Source organism: Lutra lutra, chromosome 14 (genome assembly GCF_902655055.1).
Source record: "Lutra lutra chromosome 14, mLutLut1.2, whole genome shotgun sequence".
Lineage (NCBI taxonomy): Eukaryota > Metazoa > Chordata > Mammalia > Carnivora > Mustelidae > Lutra > Lutra lutra.
In genome coordinates this window covers 70,930,507-70,953,263 of record NC_062291.1, presented here as the reverse complement: position 1 = coordinate 70,953,263, position 22,757 = coordinate 70,930,507, and the positions used below count along the sequence as shown (strand labels likewise).

At 45.9% G+C, this 22,757-nt stretch overlaps 1 protein-coding gene across 2 annotated transcripts in view; it reads left to right on the top strand.

Moving 5' to 3' along the window:
- Nucleotides 1–406: 406 nt before the first annotated feature.
- GPAM (glycerol-3-phosphate acyltransferase, mitochondrial) overlaps nucleotides 407–22,757 on the top strand; it is a 59,351-nt gene continuing 37,000 nt past the window's right edge. The window contains exon 1 of one of the 2 annotated variants that reach the window (XM_047702096.1): nucleotides 407–590. The gene's annotated coding sequence lies outside the window, so the exon portion shown is untranslated. Of the gene's footprint in view, nucleotides 600–22,757 lie in introns of both variants that reach the window. The other variant, XM_047702095.1, reaches the window with a different exon arrangement.

Below are 22,757 nucleotides of genomic sequence, written 5' to 3'. Positions count from 1 at the left end.
CAGGCTGGGAGCTGAGCGCCCCACGTGATTGCTCAGGATACTCTGCTGCAGGGCTCCCCACACCCTGTCCCCCCGCCCCTCCCCCGTTCCCCCTCCCCGCCGCCCCTCCCCGCTCTGCCGGGTCAGGCTCCTCCACCGAGAATGAGGCTCTGAGCTCCCAGCTTCACTCCCTACTTAGAAAATCCCCACCAGGCAAAGCCAAGAAGACACCACTTACAGCATCATTAAATTATAACGAGCCCTGAAACTCACTCCAAAAGCCCGGGTCTGTTTGCCCTTGCGGTCCGAAGGAAGCAGGCGATTGGTTGGCCCTGTTCGCCTCGCAAGCCTTATCTCAGGCTGGTTATTATTTGATTAAAGAGGCTTCCTCCTCCTCTGGTGTTTCAAAACTGTGCTGGGAGGGTTTGCTGCAGCCTGGGGACTTTTTCTGAGGTTACTCCCGAGCACTCAAAGTCCTTCGGCCTCCAGCAGTACAAACAGACAGCCAGACGCCGCCACACACGGGGGCTGTCTTCCGAAAAGTTTCCATCAGCTTTGCACATCAGCTGGTTGAACATAATTCTTCAAACACTACAGAGTCAAGGATACAGGTATTAAAGGTAATTTTTTTGGGGGGGTGCCTAATTTCTTAGGATGTCATGACACTCGAAAGGGGGATATGGTTGGAGCTCTGGGCTCAGATTGGAAAGCAGGAGAGGCGGAGAAAGTGGAAAAAGGAAGTGAAAGAAAAAAAAAAATTCAGAATCTTGGAATTCTACAGAAAGGCAAGGCCAAGGGGTGAGTTATTTGCAGCTGGAGAGAGGTGTGAGCACGATCAGCAGGTCTCATTGGCATCTGAGCGCTTTTGCTCCCATGAAGCCCTTCCTGAGGTCTGTCCCCTTGGCATGTCCGTCATCCTCCCCACTGGCTCAGAACCCCAAAGTCCTTACAGGGTTTTGGACGCCGTGTGAGCAGTCCAGTTGCTTTAGCTTGAAACTTATCCGATCTGACTTGCAAATGGGACGTGGCCCTCAGAGGGTCTACTTGGCGCGCCAATCCTCTTGATGCTGACCGCAGAGAGGGGCAGAGTGGGGCCGAGCCCCGCATTTATGAGAATTTCTTTCCCACCTTGCAAAGATCTCTGTGTGCTGTGCACGGCCTGTTCTCATCCGGACCATGCCCCCACCTCAGCTGGGCGGGTAGGGGACAAGTCCGAGGACTTCCCCTGCTACCCATGCAGGCTGGGCTCCGTGGGATGCCAGCAGGGGTTTAGAGACCTGGAACGAGGATGAGGACAGGAGTATCCTCTCTCATGGTGAGGTTTGGTTGGAGCTGGCCAAGGAGGGAGGAGAGGATGCAAAACAAGAAAAACATTTTATTTTGCCATTAAATAGAAAAAAAGGCTTTGGGGGTAAATTGGTATTAAAACTGGTTTTTCCCTCCACATGTTAGATGACTGCGTCTCCTCTCTCTAGTCATGGCAGTTCTTTTAACAGCCAGATGCTTCCATTCGGGATGTCTTAATTCTGAATGGGCTGTGTCCAGGTTGTTTGTGCTTTGCTGGTGTGGGATGGGATGGGATGTTGGCATCACTGCCCCCAAAGCTTCTCCATGGGGTGGAGAGCCCTTCTTCCTGCTGAGGACTCTGCCACCCCCCAGGAATCTTCTCTGCCCAGGGCCCCCACTGGATTTCCTGACACTCTTCAGAGTAATGGTCAGAGGAGTTCATCAAAGTAAATCCTGATTCCCCCTCAAAATTTTAAGGGAAATCACAAGAGGGAGGACAAGTTCAGAGCAGGGGGGCTGTACCTCTTGGACCTGATTTCTTTCCTGCTCCTTTGGAAACACCTCCACCCTTTACCATCGTCTGGATGGTGTGGATCTTCCTCTCTCCCCATTCTCCATCCCTGTCCCACCACATGGGGACTTGTTCTTTGCACCCACCGTGGTGTCCTTATTTCATGGTCTCCTTTCTGCTTGGCACACTCTCCCCCCTCCCCTGCCCCCTGCTCTGGCCAGGTCAACACATGAGTTGGGTCTTTGAGTAAAGGCTCTTCCTCTGGTACTAAGTTAGGGTTCCTTGCACTTTGCCTCATCAGACCCCTAATCGCATTGTCTTATGATTGCTGTGTCTTCATCCATGGCCTCCCTACACCGGCAGCTCTGTGAAGCCAGGGGTTTTACACTTGTTGACTCAGTTCTCATAACACGCCTGTGAGGTGAGTGTCAACCCATTTAACAGACGGGAGAGCTGGATTAAGAAACAAGTTCACCGGGTAAATGGTGGGCTTCAGAACCCGTGCTTCCACTCCTGTGCTGCGTGCCAGTCTGGTTCTGAGTGAGTCCATGAGAAACAAATGACTAGTGTCAGGGTAATGAGCAGAGCATGAGGCAGTGCTTCCATCTGCTCCGCTGAACTGTTCCCTCCACTGAGAGGACAGCACAGGAACCACAGTGCAGGTTGTGGGCAAGGCTTTGAGGACGTGGGAGTAAGTGGGCACAGACCCTGACCAGAATGGGTCTTCGTTTCGAGCTCTGTCCTCTGTGTCAGGATCGGCTTTCCCCGTCAGTCTCTTGCCTACCTTTGTAGCCAGGTTTAATCCCTTCTGGGCTCCATCCTGGAGACTGAGAGGGGCTCCAGATCAGGAATTTGGCCAGCCTTGAAGGGGGTCCTTCAGGAAACCATCATGGCCGGACGCTCGGAGTCCATCAGATGTTGTGCTGAGGGCTCTCCTGCCAGATCTCATTCGTGAGGGAGGGGGTCAGGATCATCCTGTGTCTTAGAGGAACAGACTAAGGCTGGGAGAACCAGCTTGCCCAAGCTGGTAAGTGCGAGAGCTGAAACTCAATTCCCCGTGTATCTGACCTCAAAGCCGGTGCCCTTCCCACACACCAGGGGCTTTCACAAGCACTTAGCTTTGAGCTCACTGGATCCCCTCTGAAATTCCCGTCAGGCAGATAGTCCTGTTCCACTGTCTGCCTTCCCAATTGCTGAGTGCGGATCCCCTCACTGTGGTGTGGTCCTCAGCGTCGTCTTCCCTGCCCGGACCACGGTCGAACATGGGGCTTGACAAGACCAGGGACTGTTTGGGGGCATCTGGTCCAAGAACATCACAGCCAAAAAAGCCTCAACCAAGGTCCCCAGCCTAGGGGGATCTACAAAGTCTGAAAACCTTTGTTAGAAGAGTAGTAAAACATTGGGAGGGTCATTCACTGCTGAATTTCGCTTTTTCCACTTGTTATTTATGTTGTCTAAGTTCTAGTCTTCCTCATCTGGAAAATGGGTATAACGTATCTCTCTTGGAGTTACTTGGAGAATAGATATTCTGTGTTCACTGAATGTGGGTGTGTGCCGGCCCTGTGTGAGGCACTGGGATACAGTAGAGAATCAGGCAGAAGCAGCTCCCTTCCCTTGTGGAAGTTACAGTTGGATTGGGGGCAATAGGCATTAAAAAAATTATACAAATAATTAGTTCCCGTTGTGGTGAGAAAAAGAACAAAGGACCTCATTTATGGAGGTGGTGAGCTAGTCAAGAAAGACTTCTCTGATGGACCAGTAGCATATGAGCACCTATCATGCCTCCAGAATGTAGTAGGTGCTCAGTATGTGTGACCCTGGCCAACTTCCGGCAAGTTTCTGGGACTCAGAGGCTGTGAGTCTAAAGTGTGTGTGATGGGCGGTGGACTGAATAATTCCTCAGGCCAAGTTGCCCCTATCCAGTATTTAAAATTCCCTTGATCCATAGCAAGACAGAGTCAGATTAAAAGAGACTCTCCTGACTCCCTGTCCAGTGCTCTTCTACCCAGCCATCTCCATGGATGGAGAGAGTCTGAGTCTAAATCAAGGAGGCCAGGAGGAAGACTTGGCTGATTCTGTCTCCTGGAAGTCTCTTTCTCTAGCACCTCCTTCCACTCCCCCGCTACAACTCAACATCCTTGCTCCCTGGGGGGTCACTCCTTCTAGATGGAAATCCCTCAGCCCCTTCCCAGGCACAGAAAACAGGTTCTCTGTGTCTTTGCCCTCCAGGTTCCTGCATGTCCAGCTTGGATGATTAACCCTCCTGCGGCTATCCTCTCTGATGGTGAGATCGCAAGCACAGGCAGGCTGGGAGGGGGAGCTGTGAGTTGAGGATTTGGGGAGGGGCCCATCATCTTCCTTGGCTGCCCATGAGTGCTCCCAAGGAGGCCCCCTTCCCCCACCCACACAGCCTACCCCCAGGAGCACCATGTTCCTTTTGCATTGCACATAGTGTCTTTTGTAAGTTCTCTGGCCAGGGTTTTAGTGACAGCCCTTGTGAGGAGCTGGTTAGCATTTTTTCCAGACAAAGCCAGAAGCTGGGAGGTGATGGAAAGTCTAAGCTTGCCAAGCATGATGAGAGGAAATGATCAGTTTCAGCTCCTGAAAGAATGGTCTTTAATTCTCTCCCACCTTCCCCATGTGGGACCCTGTCCCCTTGTCCTCCAGGGGCATATCAACTCTCTATCTCCTCTTCCTTACCGGAGGCCACACTCTTGCCTTCAGCTGTCTGCTAGCCAATCCCTACCTACTGTTTGCTGGTCATAATGCTTAGTAGGACCTCCCAGGGACATCAGCATTTTAGCCAGTGATGCCTAAGGGAGCAATAATGGCAGGAAGACAGGCTATAGGATTGATCCTTCAAAGCATACCACTGTCTTTATATGAACTCAGGATTTGAAAACCTTTCTTTGGTGGTGGTGGTGGTGGGGTTGGTCAAAGAAGATCGGATGGATATTGAGAAAGGAACAAAAATGCTGTACAATAAATGATACATTACCCCAAGAGCATTTCCAAAGAGACTTTGAGTAGCAAGTTGTACCCTGAGGCAAATCCTCCCCAGTGGGTCATAAAAGGAAAGTGACAGGATATTTGCAATGGAAAGCACACCCTCCCCATTCAGTTCCCAGATCTTGCAGCCTTGCTGATCTTACCAAGGTGAAGCTGGCTTCTCTGGCCATGAGCAGCATTTTAGGTGTATAATGGGGCTCCAAGCTGCCATGCTGAGCCAGTGGTAATGAAAATCCTCCATGGCTTCTGAGTCCTCTCCCCTCCCCATGCTCCCCATGCTCCCCTCCCCAGCTCCCCATGCTCTCCTTGCCTCCAGGCGCTTGCTTCATGAGCTTTGCATTTGACCTCCAATATGCCCTATGGGTCTGGCAGGAAGTTTAGCTGCGGCTGGCTCTGTGCATTGAGCTTCAACCTCTTGCCAGAAATCAAATCGGCAAACAAACAAACAAACAAACAAACAAACAAAAGCAACTACCCAAAATGAGTTTTCAAAGAAAGCAACATCATTTCCCCATGACTTCTTCTGCGGAGAGGAGTGGTTGCTGTGGAACTTAACCAGAGGGCTGCTTGGTAACAGCACAGATGAGGTTTGCTTTTTGTCAATTCCAAATTATAAGTGACTGTGAGGAACAGGGACCTGGGAAAATGGAAAGCCTTGGGACTGAAAGCTCTTCTCTGACTTGGCAATGGGAAAACCAGGGGGATCAAGCAGCAGGTGGTGGGCAGGAGATTGGCTGCTCTACACCCAGCCCCGGTTTGGCCCAGACAGTTCAGAGACACAAGAGAGGTGCTGAGCCTTCACTCATCGGTCCCCTGGCATCTCCCCTGGCATCTCCCCGGGGCGGTAGCAGTCCTAACCCCCATCGCACTCCCCTTGGGGCTCATTTTAATGATCTTGTGGGATGATGCCCAGGGTGAGCCTGCTGGGTAGGATGGAAGTGGGGCTCTCCATCCATTGCACCAGCCAGAAACAGCATGCATGATTAGACGATAGAAAATGTGCCCTCTAATCGTCACATTGTCTAAGTTCACGAAACAGCACTGTGTTCCTAGTGCTTTGCCATTGCTCCTTGGAGTGCCCTCTTCCTACACTGTCACCCCTGCCCCACAACTAATTAGCTCCATGACTCAGGGTAACGAGGTACAGCCCCTGCTCTCAAGGAACTCAAAGCCCAGTGGAAGAGATGAGTAATTAAACAAATAATTTAGGGTAGCATTACCACGTGGAAATTGCCATCATAGAGCAGAGAGGTTTATTCTAGGGGCAAGTTCTATCCCTCCAACCCTACCCCTCACCCCTCCTTGTCCTTGCCCTGCAATACCTTCCCTGTTCAATCTGGGTCTCAAACCTAATTCTTTTCCCAGCAACTTCAGTGGCTACTCGCAGTAGCCATATTCCAGACTGCAGACCAGTGCTGGTCTATGATGTTTTTCTAAGAACTAAGGACAAAGTAGCCAGTCTTTAGTACAGCTGTGCGTATTTCCTTGGAGGAACCTGCTTTCCTTCTAAGAGTCTATCCCTCCTGTTTGTCGGGATATTGAGACATTCTTTCTTATGAGATGATGATGTTTGTAGGTTATCAATTTATGTTGCATTTAATTTTCATATTATGACTGGGCAGAAAAAATAGTTAGCATCCATTGTTTACTGCACAGTGATAGTTCAAAGTCTGGAAAGCATTGCCCAACAAACTGCTTGTCATCAAGGTTAACACCTATGTCCAAACCCAAGTGGGAGCCCCTGGCATGTCTTTCTTCGTGTCTGATTTCTCAGTCTGTAGCCAACTGGCCAAGCTGATGTATTCAAATTCTACTCATTTCCCGGAGACACTTAGCTGGCCGTGGCGGCCAAATCCTTAAATAGACACTCCTGTTTTCTTGTCGTCACAGGCTGCTCTATGTTTAATGCCTTGAGTATCCAATTTCTGGGCCAAACTCATGAAAATCTAAAGGGGAATTATCCGTCTCAGAAAGCAATTGCAATGGAAATAAAAGCAATTCGTACTCAGCGTTATCAGGATGTTTAATTTTTCATTGAAATCGCAAGATAAAAGTTGATCTTGGGTCAACCCAGATCTCCAGCTTCCACTGAGCTGCAGCTTAGAAACTGCTGGAAAAGATGCAAGTACCGTGGCCCAGAGCAGCCTTTCAGGGGCCGTCCGTCTATCCCATGAGGTTAGGAAATCTTGAGGTCGAATGGTCTTGTCTAGCTAAATGAAGTCCCTACTGCCTCTGGTTATCCCACCACTGAAGATATGGTCCAGGGCATTGGAAGTCCCCACAAAAGCTTGATGGATAGAAGAAAATGCCCATCAAGCAAACCAAATCCCAATAACATCTGTGGTAAAGTCCAAATTCTTGGGCTATGGTTGAATATTTCTATATTAAAAGTTATTTAAGGGACACCGAGGTGGCACCAGCCTTGGTGGGCACTACCTCTTGGTTTTGGCTCAGGTCATGACCTCAGGGTCCTGAGACTGAGCCTCGTGTTGGGCTCCGTGCTGAGCATGGAGTCTGCTTGAGATTCTCTTTCCCTCTTCCTTTGGCCCTCCTGTTTGTGCACTCTCTCTCTCTCAAATAAGTCAATCAATCCTTAAAAAAAGATTATTTAATATAAGTGATTCATGCCAGGCTTAGATAATTTAGCTATAAGGAGGGTTTTCTTTTATCACTCTGCAATGTTGGTTTTGCTCTGCGATGGCTGATACAAAGGGAGACTCTCATGTTTGGACTGAGTCCTTCTTGAGGTCAAGGATGTGTCTTGTGCGTGTTATTGGTGAACACACTCTTCTCCTTCTGCCGAGGTCCCCTGGGACCTACCCCATCTCTTGGCATGTAAGATGCCAAAAAATTATTGTTGGTGGAAACAATAATACAAATGACTCTTATCTTTTGGAAAGAATCAGTTTCTGGCAGTTTCTACCTTGACCTAATGTGACCACTTAATCACTCATATTTTTCACTTGCTTATTTGATTATTAGAAGACAAATTTTTTTTTGACTTGATATTATGTTTTGGTTTGCAACCCTAAGGAGAGGAAAACGGGGGAGTAAAACTGATGGGCAACTAAGGCCTCCAGTGAGCACTCTGCCCTCCCAGCCTTGGTCCCAAGTTTTCTGGAACCTGCCCCGGCTGCTTATTCAGGGTGTCATCCAGACTTGGGAGCAACAGGCTCGGTCCACTTACTTGTATTTGGTTTGTCTGGGCTCTTTGGCCGACCCAGTCCTTTCCACTGAACTCCTCCCACTTGTAACGGGCAGCCCTCTGGTTGGTCAGCACCTTGAGGTCTGGCAAGAACAATGTAGAAGGCTTAAGGGTGTTTCTCATCATGGCTTTGCCATCAATCCATTTGTATGGTCCTGGGCAGGTCATCCTTCTCTCTGGATCATGGTTTCCTCATCTGTAAAACACGTTGGATTAGATCAGAATTTCTCAGCTTGACCCTATTGACATTACGGGCCAGATCATTTTTGTTGCGGGGCTGGCTGTCCTCTGCATTGTAGGATGCTTAGCAGCATCCTGGCTTCTACCTACTGGTTTCCAGTAGTACTCTTCCCCTCTTTTGTGATGACCGAAAGTATCTCTAGACATTTCCAAATGTCTTCCTGGAGGCAGAATTATCCCCAGTTGAGAACTATTGGATTAGATTGACCTAACTGGATTGAGTTTGAGAAACCACATTGAGTTGTTAATCTCTCCTGTTTTATTGAGCACCTACTGTATACTAGGCACTATATTTGGTTTTGTAGCCTAAATATTTTTTACAGATATTCCATTGAGTAAGTGCCATCTACTTCACAAAAATCTGAATAAGAGCTAGGCATTGAGATAGGATGAAAAAAGAGAATCTCTCTTTGGATTCTTACTAGCCTCATCTCTAAAACATCAACTTTACACACGGTTGTCAGGACCTAATGCTTAGTGTATATAAAGGAACTTAGATCATAGTAGACATCCAATAATTAAATTCATTCTCCTTTCTTACCCACTCCCGAGAGAATCAGATCTGCACAAAACATTAACTTTATCAGCCTTGCTCTGCCATCTCTAGACATCTACCCTTCACCGATCACGTGCTGCCTCCCCTCTCCCCAGTCAGTCCAGTACTGATATGTCTTCTTAAAAAATCTCAAACTGGGGGGCACCTGGGTGGCTCAGTGGGTTAAAGCCTCTGCCTTCAGCTCAGGTCATGATCCCAAGGTCCTGGGATCGAGCCCCGCATCGCATCATCGGGCTCTCAGCTCAGCAGGGAGCCTGCTTCCTCCTCTCTCTCTGCCTGCTTCTCTGCCTACCAGTGATCTCTGTCTGTCAAATAAATAAATAAAATCTTTAAAAAAAATCTCCAACTGTTTGTTTCAAGAAGAGCCCTCTCACTGCAGTCTCTTCTATTACCAGATTATTAACTTGGTCCATTTTTGAAGGAGTTGCCTCTCTTTAGGGAAGAAAAAGAGTCTTCATAGTCTGGAGAATCACCAAGATTTGCAGAGGCCATTGTTTCATGTTTGCTTTGCCTGATGACAATAAGGATCCAAGGAAGAGGGAGCTCCTGCTCTATGAGTTATCAGCACTGCCTCTCTGGGGCCATTGGTTGGGGCATGGTTTTTAGCATGGGTTCTGAGTGTCTCAAGGGCAAAGACCGTGCATTGGTCTTCTGTGGGAGCTCCTGCACCATCTCCTCCAGGGGAAATATGTTGGTGTTTGCTAGCCTGACATGGAGAGAGGCATCATGGTGCAGTGATAAGGATTTCAGGGCAATGGAGTTGGAATCTGTATTTTCCTTTCCAGTCAGATCCTGACCAGGGGCTTTGGGGAACATGTGGACAGTGTAATTCTTGGAAAAAAAAAAATGGTTCAGGCTCAAAGCCCAGCTCTGTCGCTTCCTCTCTGTTTCACCTTGGGACGCTTATGTTATTACTCGGAACCTCAGCTGTTGTATCTGAGAAGTCTGCAATCACAGGGGTCCCTTTTCACAGGGAGGTTGTGAGAATGAAATGCTAGAAGATGTGGACAGTGTACGGTACAATCCTGGTAAATATTAAGTGCTCAATAGAAATCCAGTTTGATTGAAAATAGGTATCATCTTAAATAGTAGTATTTAATTGTTTAAATATAAACAATAATAACTAGGACAGGTATTAGACAACAAAAAGAGGGATTTGGGTGGTTGAAAAAGTAGATATGAGATTGACTTGTTCCATTGCTCATGAGAAAATGGGCTCAGAAGGGGAAGCGAAGGGAAGAGCTCCTAGGTTACTGGCAGAGCTGCGGGGAGGTCTTGCATCTCTAGATTCTCCTTCACATGCTGGTTCTGCCATGCTGGGTCTGCTTTCCTGTGTTAAAGAAATGGAATACTCACTGATAGCTGTGAACATGGTCAAGCAGACTCTTCAGGACTCCCCAGAGGCATGGGGACCATCAAGATGGGGCTTTTTACAGTGGGGAGGACAGACTGGGCTTAACTCCAAATACAGCACTGGCAGGGAGTGGGGAGGGGTCAGCAGATGGAAAAGTACTAAGCGGAAACGGCAAGGGTAAGGGGGACTCTGACTCAACCGACCTTATCGGATTCTTCACCGAAGACAGGCCGGGGTGGTCAGGCAAGACCTGTAGGCTGCTGGAGGGTGCCGAGCCTGATCAGATAGCAAAGTCAGGGACCTGGTGAAACTGACGTAGCAGTGTTCTTGCTAAAACTGGATTTTACTAGGAGGTGCACAGATGGTCTTAGGAGAAGGTCCAGGAGACCACCTAAAGTTTGAATTTTTGTCACCTGCCCAAATATTTAAAGCCCACGTTTGGAAATTACATACAGATTGGGGAAAATGTGCCTGTTGGTGTAAGCACCATGTGCTGTTCCTGGAGGGAAACTTTTTTCCAGGTAAGAGAGAATGAATATTTATTTAATGGGTTTGTGATGACCTAGGGTTGTCCGAGAGAAAAGCAGAGTGTGAGAGGAGGCCGAGCACCCCCGAAACTCCCCGGCCACACTAGCCTGTCCTTCTGTACAGCCCACCACTATAGAAACTACTGCCTTTGTCCCTCCATCTCCCACCTTCTCAAAGTTCAGCCCTTACCTCCCAGCCCAGGCCCAAGGCACTGGTGGGCTGATCTTTTCCTTTAATGGTGACATTCGGTCTCAAGAGCTGCTACGAATGACCATAATATAACTGAGCACAAATTGTGTTCCCCTTCCCAGTAAAGTACAAGAGATTGCTCTGGCCTGGCTCCGAGCTGTGATTCATAGCCTATCTTTCACCTCTTGCCAATAACCATAAGCTTGCTTGAGAAGGAAAGACTGAAGGTTTTAGGCTCGCTGTTGAAAGAGGAAGAATTTTAATTGAGTGGCTTTCTACACTTGGTCCTTCAATATTGACCATTTTGGGGTTTGCTTGCAGTGGGAGGTTATGTGGTTCTGTTCAGACACTGGCATCACGTCTAATTCATGTGATGCAAAATCAGGTATAACTACATGTGAATGGAACCTTAGTAAAAATGGAATAACTTAATTGAATTAGCTCGTACTGTACTCTTAAATGATGGTCATAGTTCAGTCAAGAGGTTGAATCAGTAGAGTCCTATTTCCTATCAGAACTCTATCTCTTATTCTACCTTTTCCTGTGTAAGTTAAAACTTACCTGAAAATGGCCATCTTTCTTATCTAAAGAGCTATCAGCAGGCACAGAGCACATATTTTAATGTTTGCCTTTTACTCCCCTCCTCTTTCGTTTAACCCCCTTCTGGCATAATGTATCATCAAATTATCATTTAAAGGAGGGATCTGGGGGCACCTGGGTGGCTCAGTGGGTTAAAGCCTCTGCCTTTGGCTCAGGTCATGGTCACAGGGTCCTGGGATCCAGCTCCGCATCAGGCTTTCTGCTCAGCAGGGAGCCTGCTTCCCTTCCTCTCTCTCTGGCTGCCTCTCTGCCTACCTGTGATCTCTGTCTGTCAAATAAATAAATAAAATCTTTAAAAAAAAAATAAAGGAGGGATCTGGGCCAAATCCTGCCAACCATTTGTTTTGCAAATAAAGTTTTATTGGCACACAGCCACATCCATTTGTTTATGTACTGTCTATATCTGTTCTCATGCTACTATGGGATTGTGAGTTGCATAGTTGTGACAGGGACCACATGGCCCCCAAAGCCTTAAGCATTTACTAGCTGGCCCTTTATAGAAAGAGTGTCTGATTCCTGATTTAGAGTATGAGTGTTGGAGTCAATCAGGTCTTGGTTACTTGCTAGCTTGTAATAAGCTAGTTTTAACACTGGAAACACTGGCAGAACCTCTCCAAAACCTAATCTGTTCTATAGGGATAATTGATAAATACCTACCATGGAAGGTTGGTGTGAGAATTCAGTGAGATAAGCATTTGTGTCTGGCACAGAGCAAATGTTATCCCTGAGCATTCATTTCTTTGGCCCACAAATGTATATCTAGTGGTTTCTGTGGGCTAAGCTGGTGTTGGGGGGCAGGGGGAGGGGGAGGATAGGATAGGATGGTGGGGTGGGGGGGCATGGCCATGGCAGAGATTGACATAGAAGGTCCAGGCCCTACTAGAGCTTACATTCTAATGGGGGAAGAGAGGAAACATAAAGAAAATGAATCACAGATTATTATAGATAGTGATAAATGCTATAAACAAAATAAAATAGGATGGCACAGAAGAAAGTGACGAGACAGGGAACACAAAGTTGCTAGCCAAGCTAAGACCTGAACATAAGAATGAGTCAGCCATGTACAGGTCCAGAAAAAGAATGCTCCTGATAGCCGGAACAAGTAAGGAATCCCTGAGCCAGGGATGATTCAGGATGGTTTAAGAAGAGGGATGGCCTTGGGGAGAGGAGGATGGCGGAGGTCAGCAGGGGTAAGAGCATGCTGACACTTGTGGGCCTTGAGAAGATTTTAGAAGCAGAGGTGCAATCTGAGACCATAATGGAGCAGAAATGAAGTCCTTGGCCTCATTCTTTGACCTTTGTTGTAAATATATTATTCTTCCTCTTTGGTGTCTGGCATTTGTCACTGTTGGAAACCGGAGACAGAAAGGAGTCTAAGGAGTCCTCATCAAATGGGAAACTTTTGGTTGTGGCAAGCCCATCCCACCCTGGCTGATCCCAGCTGCTTCACTTGGGCTCGTCTCCTTACATTACCCCTGACTCACCCAAAGATCTATTGGCCGATGCTATTACCTCTTTGAAATTTTTCTTATCCGGAGGCTTTAATGCCTCTCCAGGCAGAGCACTTAAGGTGAAAACCAGTTAATGTAATCTTAAAACACTCTAAAAAATTTCCAGCAATATAAGACCACCAGATAATCATTTTGTCCCTAGGGTCACTCAGAATTCACAGCTCAGTTCCCATAATTAGCATTTCTTTTGTGTCTGAATCATTGAACAGGCGTGAAGAGCCCCAGTGATAATATTTTGCCTGCTGGACGTTTTAAAAAGAGCAGAACCATAGATACAATCAGTTACCCAAAATGCCTCTGGAGTTGCTGATAATAATAGCCATGTGGCATTTTCCCAGGTTCAAAGCCGTGCTGCAAACCTAGCTTCCTTAAATTAAAAATCTATCTTTAGTTTACCTACCTTTATTGGCTTTGGAAGACTCCTCCTCCTCCTCTTCATCCTCCTTCCTCTTCATCCTCTTCCTCATCACCAAAATCCTTTATTGGAAAGTACTTACCTGGCTAATAGTAATTAGACTTCCTTTACAATGTACCAATACGTGTTTCTGTCTCATCTTGCCTTTAGACATTGTTCAAAGAACAAGATCCAGAATGGGGCTGTCTTCCAACCCATGCTTTCAAACACTGATTCTTAATCTGGAGTCCATGAATGACCGTGGGCAGGGTAGGGGGGGTGGAGGGTGGGTGATGAACCAACCCCCTGAAATCAAATGTGAACTTCTACATGTACCTTTTTTTTTACCCCCTCAGGAGAGGGTCTAGAGTTTCATCAGATTCTCAAAGTGTTCCCCTGACTTTAAGAAGTGGAGTCTTTAAGACTTTAGTGACAACCCATAGCATAGTCATTGAAGGAAAACTCTGTGCAAATGTGTAAGTGAAAAAGGGAAGTTGTTGGGGTTGGAGCTGGGGAAGCCCGTGATTCTGAACTACCACACTGATTGATTACGAGCCTAGATCCTATGAAGCCTCCCAGACTAGACATTTTCCCAGAAACTCTTAAGATAATTGTGAACATTATATATTGGCCACTATACACCAGGTGCTGTCTAGCAGGATCTTCCATATTTTAACTTTTAGTCTTCACAGCCACCCTACAAAGCAGATACTATGACTAGTCTTGCTGTACAGATAAGGGAAATGAGGTACAGAGAGATTAAAACCATAGATTGAGTTTGCATTTAACATTCCAAGACCCTCCATTGTCCTGGATAATGTATCTTGTCAAGCTGTAATTAATGTTCTAGAGTAATTACCATTTCGGACATGTCTGAATGGTAGCCATGTTGTAATCTTCAAGCGCATGCCTAATTAATAATAGGATTCCTATAGGTGCATCCTCCAGTTTTGTGGATAAGAAGAGATTGCAGGTCATGTGCAGAGGAGAGCCAGCTGACTACTCTTATAATTAGAATTTGTCTAAGCGTCGCTGTGGTTTATAAAATGGGGTTACTGAGTATGTAGATAATTTTACTGTAACTATTATCACCATTAAAAAATTCCTGCCATGTACCTAAGGCATGCCATGACACTGTAGAGCTTAAAGTTAACTAAGCCTTCTCTCTGAGAGGTTACAATTTCCTTCATTCCAGGAGGGGATCCGTTTATGGGGCTTTTGATATAATTCATGATATTTTTCAACAGTTAATGAGCAGGTGACCTAGAAGTTTATGGACTATCCTCTAAAAACATCATTTATAATTAACCTAGAGAAAACCAACATTGTGGATATGAAGGTTTACTTAATCCCATCTATAACCTACAGGGGTTACTAGGAATTCTACAATTCATGGATGCATGCTAAATTTACATATGTGTGCCAGTGATTTAGAGAGGGGAGGTTGGAACCCTGGACCAGAACTGACAGCTTTTGGAAAAAGTAACTATAAAATAACTAGATAAAGGGGGAAACTGTTTTGCCATCTCCTAAGCAGAATTGGATGTACAAGAGGAATGCGTGAGGTGTAAGTCACCCAGTGAAGGGTCAGCCTCAGTGACCTGTGCAATCAGCGGTATAACCAAGTGGGACTACAGGAGGGGATTGTACCCTGTGACTTGGGATTATGGAAAGCCTATCTTACAATATCTTACTTCCATGTCAGAGATCATCCTTGTAATCCATCTCAAATATTTTATGGGATAATATGATGACAACCGTCAGAAAAGATTTGGTAAAAATCACAGCCAGTTGTATTATTTTGCTTTTTCAGGTTTTGCTTTCTATCAGGTAATTTAGAAAATTGGAAACTGTGTTGATAACACTCTTTGGAAACCTTTTATTTTAGGAAATGTGTAAGTAAAAAGCTAAAGATGGTTATAAGGGGTACATTTGGAACACCCAACGTTTTCTAAAAGAAAATCTTGGAGCTTCTCTGTCCCCATAAGTAATAAAACTAGATGTCTTTAAAAATATTCTAACTGGAGATTTAGTTAAACTTTGTGGATCTTCCTGATTAGATTTAATAAGTGAAGTTCTAGCTTACTTTGATCTCTTTAGAAAATGAATAATTTAAATGCAAAGTAGTTTTGCTTCTCCTTGTCCTCTTCATGAAAACTTTTTTCCTTTTTGACAAAAACTGATTCTAAGGAGGAAGTAGAAATAAGTCTCTCTCCAGCCATTTCTAACTTCCAGGTATTTTCAAATTCCCCCCTTCAAGTGTCCTGGGCACACACGTGTTTGCCTCCCAGCCTCTGCTTTGCCTTGTTCTCCATTGCGGATCCTCACCCATGGAAGACCACCGCCCTCGAGTGGCTGGTCACCACTGGAGACCTGGGCCCCTATTCTCCCTGGTGTTTATGTTGTTCCCTCTCCTCTGACCCAGGAAGGGGGAGGATGGGTAATCTGCTTCCTATCTCTCTACCAAGCTTGAATACATGTTTCTCTAAGACCCATAGAGTCCTGAGCCCCTAAGACTCTTTGGTTCGTTATTGTTCCTGGAATACTTCTGTTCTCAAAGTTATACTTGTCCACGACTATTAATAGTTGTAATAGCCATTCACACTCTCCTTTATTAAATAACTAATCACATCTTGTACTTAGACATTCAACGAACAGATCTTGAGCACCTGTTTTGTGCCAGGCACTATTGGGTGCTAGGAAATTGAGAAGGGAATGGGAGAGGTCAAGAATTTAAGAGGGACAGGCAGACGTTAAATGGCTAATTCTACAGCAGAGTCTTCAATTATAATTGTGATAAGTCCCATGGGGGAGAAGCATCTGACAAGGGGTCTGACTTAGTTTGGGGGTCAGTGAGGGAGGTGGGAACTGAGCTGTGTTATGAGGCATGGATTGTAGAGAAAAGAGGGGGTTGTGGTGGGGACCACTGCCAGCAGACAAAGCAGTATGTGCAGGAGAAGGGCAGAGCCATCTTACTTAAGGAACTGAAAACAAACCAGGGTGGCCAAGTCAGAGACAAAGAGCAAGTGGGAGGAGATGAGGGTGGGAAGATTAGCAGGCCAGGTCTGAGACTTTTCCTAAAAGTCTCTGTCGTAAAAGTCCTAAAAACTGCAACAAATATAGAACGGATTTTAATCACTTGCAGTGGGGATCAGGCAAAGAAATGGGAGTGTTTGAAATGCTCAGTGTTGCATTTTCAAAGGTGGGTTCTGGTTGATGTGTGGGATGTCTGCATGGGAAGCAGACATGAGGAGCCTTGGTAGGAAGTTTTGTGTTTCCCAGGGAGGATGGTAATGGCCTGCATTAGGATAGTGCAGATGGAGAGGAGGTAAATGGATGGTGGGTTTAAAGCTATTTAGAAGGTTACAATGCTGGAAGTTGGTATTGGATTAGATCTAGGAAGAAGTTAAGAATGACTCTTGAGTTGCTGATCTGCTGAGAGAGTAGGGAGTAAGAATGATGGACGACCTTGAGCCGGCAAAAGTTGCCAAGAAAAAACACCCAGGTAGGGAGAAGGAAGTCCAGGAGAGCATGGGGTTGTGAAAGCCGAGGAAAGGCCTTGCCCATTCCACTAGAACTTGAACTTGCTCAGCAAGCCATCAGTATCTGATAACCTGACATCATGCAGATGGTAGTATAATAGCAGAAGGGCTCTGGGTAAGTCTGAGCACTCACCATCTGGTCCACATAAGGATCCCTCTTCCAGAAGACAAGATGCTTCGTGTCCAGCTAGCATCTCAACTCCACAAACCACCAGGACCATATCTTCCAGAAACCAACAGCGATTTTCAGAGAGGTGACCTAAAGCAGTGTTTAGGAACAAAACTACAGGTTGTCTTCAGAAACGCAACAAAAGCACAACAAAGGCAAGCTTTTATGAGGTCATATAGGGTGGTCTGACCTGTTAAAAGCTCCTAAATCTATTCATTCCAGATTGGGAATTTTGGTTTATCCATCCCAACCAGAAGGTTCACTGAGATTGTTCTGATAATCGTTAGCATTGTTTGTTAATGTTTGGGCATCTTGTTTTGGACACATGATAAGTTTACATTTCCTCATCTACTTGCTTCATACAGAGCTCCAGCTAATGAAATTGCAACTCAAGCTCTGTATGGATTAAGAGCCAGTAGGTGCTTTATACTCTCTGCTCTTGGCCTCAGCAAATAAGGAAGTATGTGTCAACATGGAGCCTCCCTCAGTGACTTTCGTGAGCAGAGCTTCTATAATAACCTGCCGTTTACATGTAGCATACACAAGAAATAAACTTTGTTGTCTTAAGACTCGGAGACATTTGTTACTGTATCATAACTTAGTCCATCCTGACTGATACAGAGACACTCTTTCCAGAACAAAGTAACCTTAAGAGTTCCTATGAGTTCCAAAGATTTTAGGACGAATTCTTTGCCAGGGTTTAAACTCAGAATTAAGATCTCTCTTTTGTTTCCAAAGTCTCTGCAAGAGGAGACCTATTGACAATGATAATAATAGCTACTATTTAGTAACTCTTAGCCATGCAACAGGTGCTATGTTAATTATCTTGCACACATTATTCCATTTAATCTCAAAATAACCCAATAAGGAAGTGGACATGAGCAAATCCACTTTAAAAATGAGAGAATTGAGGCTCAGAGAGCTTAAATAACATGCCCAGGGTCACGCAGCTGGTAAATGGCAGAACCAAGATTGGAATCCAGGGTGTCTGGCTCCAAAGTCCTTGCAGAATTCTCAGACATTCTGCTGGAAGGATTCAGGGTTGTTTTCCACTGATGTCCTCACTCACAGCTCAGTTCTAATGCCAACCCCATCTGAATATCTTTATAGAGTGGGGTTTGACATTAAGATATGCTTTTCAGACCTGGGACTCGACTACCCTAACTGCCAGGCCCTCACCTAAGCTGGTTGAAAATGTATGTTTTGTGTTTGTGCTCTAGAATCAGATAAATCTGAATTCAAATGGTGGTTCTACCAGGTCCTGGAGTCACCTAACCTCTCCGTATGCCTCAGTTTCTTCATCTGAAAAATGTGGGTAATAATTGTTCCTGGCTCATGGGGCTGTGGGGAGGATGGGCCCCTTGTTTTTCTGTTTGCTCTTAGATCCATTCCCCATCCTTTCCTGCTCTCTTGTATGTCTGGGAGGGGAGTGGTCCCTGCAAACTCATTCCTTAGGCTTCTTTGCAGTTTGTTTCAGCCAATAGGAAGGGCTTGCTGGTGGAGGGAGAGCAGAAAGGGGGGGAAGCCAGGGAGGGTGTCCCTCCCTTTTCAGGTGGCATCTCCAGCCATGGCAGCCCTGTGAGTTGGAGGACCCAACCCTTTGGGGTCCTCCTAGGCAGCCCCTCTCTCCTTGGTCCTTCGTCCTAGATGTTGCTTAGGTGGCTCTGGCTCCTGGTTCTGTCAATATTTTACTTTGTTGCTCCAGCCCTAGGGTACTGATCTGTTGTTGCTAATCTCTGGGCTGCCTCAGGGTTCCCTTTTATTCTTTCAGCTCTTCCAAGACCTTTCTAAGATGGATTCTGTGTGAAAATTACACTTTTGGTGGTCTGGCCTGGCTTGTTTTCCAGGTTGTGTCATGATTGATACGGAGGATTGCTTCAGATAATGCCTCCAAAGTACTTAGAACACTGCTTGGCACATCAGAAGTGCTCAACCAATGGTAGCTTACAAAGTGTGCCTGCTTTCCTCTTCCCTAGATTCTCTGTGGCCAGTTGGCCCCAGGCAGGCCCTTGCCCACATCCTAGCTCCTGAGTCACTGCCTTCTCCTTCCAGGTTGGCCAGGTCCCAGGATTCATCCTCCTCTAATATTTATAAAGTAAAGGGCCTGTGAATTCCTCCATGGCATTATTGATACATGTCACAGTGTTATGTTTAATTTTTGAAATTTCTTACGGTGTCTTGAAAAGCCTGGCTTTATCTGGCCCCTCTGGCTTCCCAACACCTCCCTCTGCCACTTTCCTACTTATTCCCCTCCCGTCCACGCCGCTCACTTCTGTCTCCCAGCCCCATCCTCCCACAGGGTTTTGGCATGTGGACTTCCCACTCCTTGGAAAGGTCTTCTCTGGGCTCCTGTCAGACATGGTCCTTCTCACACCACAGTCTTGGCTTGGCTGCTCCTTCCTTAGAGAGGCCCTCCCTGACCACCTTCTTTAATGCTGGTCACCTCTGTTGTCCTCTGTGACAGAGGCTGTTTGGAACTTCACTGTACTTTTCCATAGCATGTCTCCCTCCTGACCTGCCAGAGGCCATCAGACTCAATACCACCTGGGCAGATCCGTGTAACATCCCCATATCGCCATCTTGTATCCTCAGGTGCTAAAAAGATGAGCACAAAGGGGGCTTCAGTCAATATGTTATGAAAGAATGGATATCGAAGTAATTGCATGTCAAGGGTCCATAGAAGTCCAATAGTGATCATTCTTGGGATTTGCCTCTTCTCCCTTATGGGCACCTGTGTTGTGCAGAACGCCTGACAGCCAGTTTCCTTCGCCACTGTTCCTTGCCCAGGCCCTGCATGGTATGTGAGCCCCATTCCCTCCACAACACACTTGGCCACTGGGATCTTCACAGAGGCTTCCAAAACTCTAGCCTTCTGGTCCTCTTAGTCCTCCCATGGTCACCCTCCTTCTGCAGACTGACCACCTCCACTGGCCCTGCATGAGGCACTTTCGAGTAGAATCCAGAACCAGCTCCCTCAACGCTTAGACCCTTCTCGGTGCTTGGGCCACGCAGGTCCCTGCAAGCTTCTCAGACAACATCTTCTTGCACAACCCACAGGATTGTGTCTTCTTACATAACCCACAGGATTCCACAGGAAAAACAAAAGGCTCATTCAGGGTTTGTCTTCTTGGTGACCAACCTGATCAATAGTTTCTCATTTTTTGGCTTTCAGTAACAAAAAGGCAGATACTTGCAATCAGCCTCCCTTAAGGGCTTGGGGAATCTTGAGATTTTAACCCGAGTCTGGCTGGATGCCTTGGGAGAAGGGGAAAAAGTAACTTCCATTTCTTAACCATGAACTTAATAGTTGTAAAAAAAAAAAAAATCAACTTGCAAGCTAATTTCTTAATTACCCTGCTCCACTAGTTCTCTGATCCTATGCCCCAGATCCCCTCTGGAACTAGTGCCCTGCCCTGAGGCACAGCTAATGGCTGAAAGAAAGTCTGGAACCCTGGCTAGTTCCTGCGGGTTTTCCTTCTTGGCCGTAGAGGTGTGGGGGGTTGAGTCCTGTCAGGTAGCCCATCCTGTAGGAGATCCCGGCTGAGCAGCCGACCCCAGGACCCCTGGATTATTAACCTGAGTCCAAAGCAGCCGCTTAACTGACTGAGCCACCCAGACACCCTCTTTGAATACTTTAAAGATGCCACTTCCCTGATTTCTTGTTTGCAAATTTCTGATAAGAAATCTGTCCTCATTTTATCTTTGCTCCTTGGTATAGTGATTTTTTTTTCTCTATGATTTTAAGATTTTCAATTTACCACTGGTTTTAAGCAATTTAATTGTGATGTTCCTTGGTATAACTTTCTTTATAGTTCTCCTGAAAGTTTGTTGGGCTTCTTGGATTTGTGAGTTTATAGTTTTTATCAAATTTGGGAAGTTTTCAGCTACTATTTCTTCAACTATTTTTTTCTGTCTCCCCTGACCCCTCCTCATTCCCATATTTCTCCTGTCCTTCAGGGATTCTAGTTATGTGTATGTTAAGCTCACTGATACTCTGTTTGTATATTCAGGCTTTTTATTCCTCTGTATTTCACTTTGGATAGTTTCTATTGCAGAGTTTTCAGGTTCTTTAACGTCCCCCCTCCTGCCTTCTCCTTCCAGGCTGGCCAGGTCCCAGGACCTGGGCTTCTGTTTTGATTCATTCTCCTCTAATCTTCATAGGGTGAAGGGCCTATGAGACCCAGTAATGTTTAATCTGCTATTAGACCCACAGAAGTGTAGGGATGTGTGTGTTAAAAATCTCAGACAATGTTTTTATGATTTTTAGGTATTTGCTTTGGGTCTTTTTAAAGATTTCCCATATCTCTACTTCTTTGTTCATATAGAATACAGTTACAATTTTTTTTAATGTCCTAGTTTACTAATTCTATAATTTCTGTGACTCTTTCAAGTTTGGATTGTTTTAAAAGGTCACCTCTGCATTTTGAGATGGACTTAGAAGTAAAAAGTTCAAGAAAAGGAATTCTTGTTTTCCTTCCTGCTCCTTTTTTAAAGAAAAAAAAATTTTTAAAGGTTTATTTATTTATTTATTTGACAAACAGAGATCACAAGTAGGCAGAGAGGCAGGCAGAGAGAAGGGGAAGCAGGCTCCCCACCAAGCAGAGAGCCTGATGTGGGGCTCAACCCCAGGACCCTGAGATCATGACCTGAGCCGAAGGCAGAGGCTTAACCCACTGAGCCACCCAGGAGCCCCAAAGAAAATTTTTATTTATTTATTTGAGAGACAGGGAGAGAGCATGAGTGGGGCAAACTATGAAGGGAGAGAGATAAGCAGACACCCCACTGAGCAGGGAGCCTGATTTGATGAGGGGGATCAATACCAGGACTCCAGGGTCATGACCTGAGTTGAAGGCAGATGCTTAACCAACTGAACCACCCAGGTGCCCCTCTGTTACCCTTTCAATTGATTGATTTTTCTCCTTATATGGGCTATTTTTCCCTATGTGTTTTGTTTGTTTGTTTGTTTGTTTTGTATGCCTGATCATTTTTGATTGGATGCCAGAATTTTGTGAATTTTATCTTGTTGGGTGCTGGATATTTCTGATTTTCTATAATGCTGTTGTACTGGTTTTGGGACACTTTGTTCTTGGAAATGGTTTGATTCTTTTGGTGCTGGCTTTTAAGATTTATTTGGTAGGACCAGAACAGTATTTACTCTATGATCATTTTTACCCCACTACTAAGACAAGACCTATTGAATCATGAATTATGAGGGGTTTTTTTTGTTTTTTTTTTTCAAAGATTTTATTTATTTATTTGACAGAGAGATCACAAGTAGGCAGAGAGGCAGGCAGAGAGAGAGGAGGAAGCAGGCTCCCTGCCGAGCAGAGAGCCCGATGCGGAACTTGATCCCAGGACTCTGAGATCATGACCTGAGCCGAAGGCAGCGGCTTAACCCACTGAGCCACCCAGGTGCCCCTATGAGGTTTTTTTTTTTAAGATTTTATTTATTTGACAGAGAGAGAGATCACAAGCAGAGAGAGAGAGAGAGAGAGAGGAGGAAGCAGGCTCCCTGCCTAGCAGAGAGCCTGATGTGGGACTCGATCCCAGAACCCTGAGATCAGGACCTTGAGCTGAAGGCAGAGGCTTAACCCACTGAGCCACCCAGGCAGCCCCAATTATGAGGTTTCTGATCTGAGTGCCAAGATCAGGTCCTATTCCTGGTCCTATATAATCACTGGGT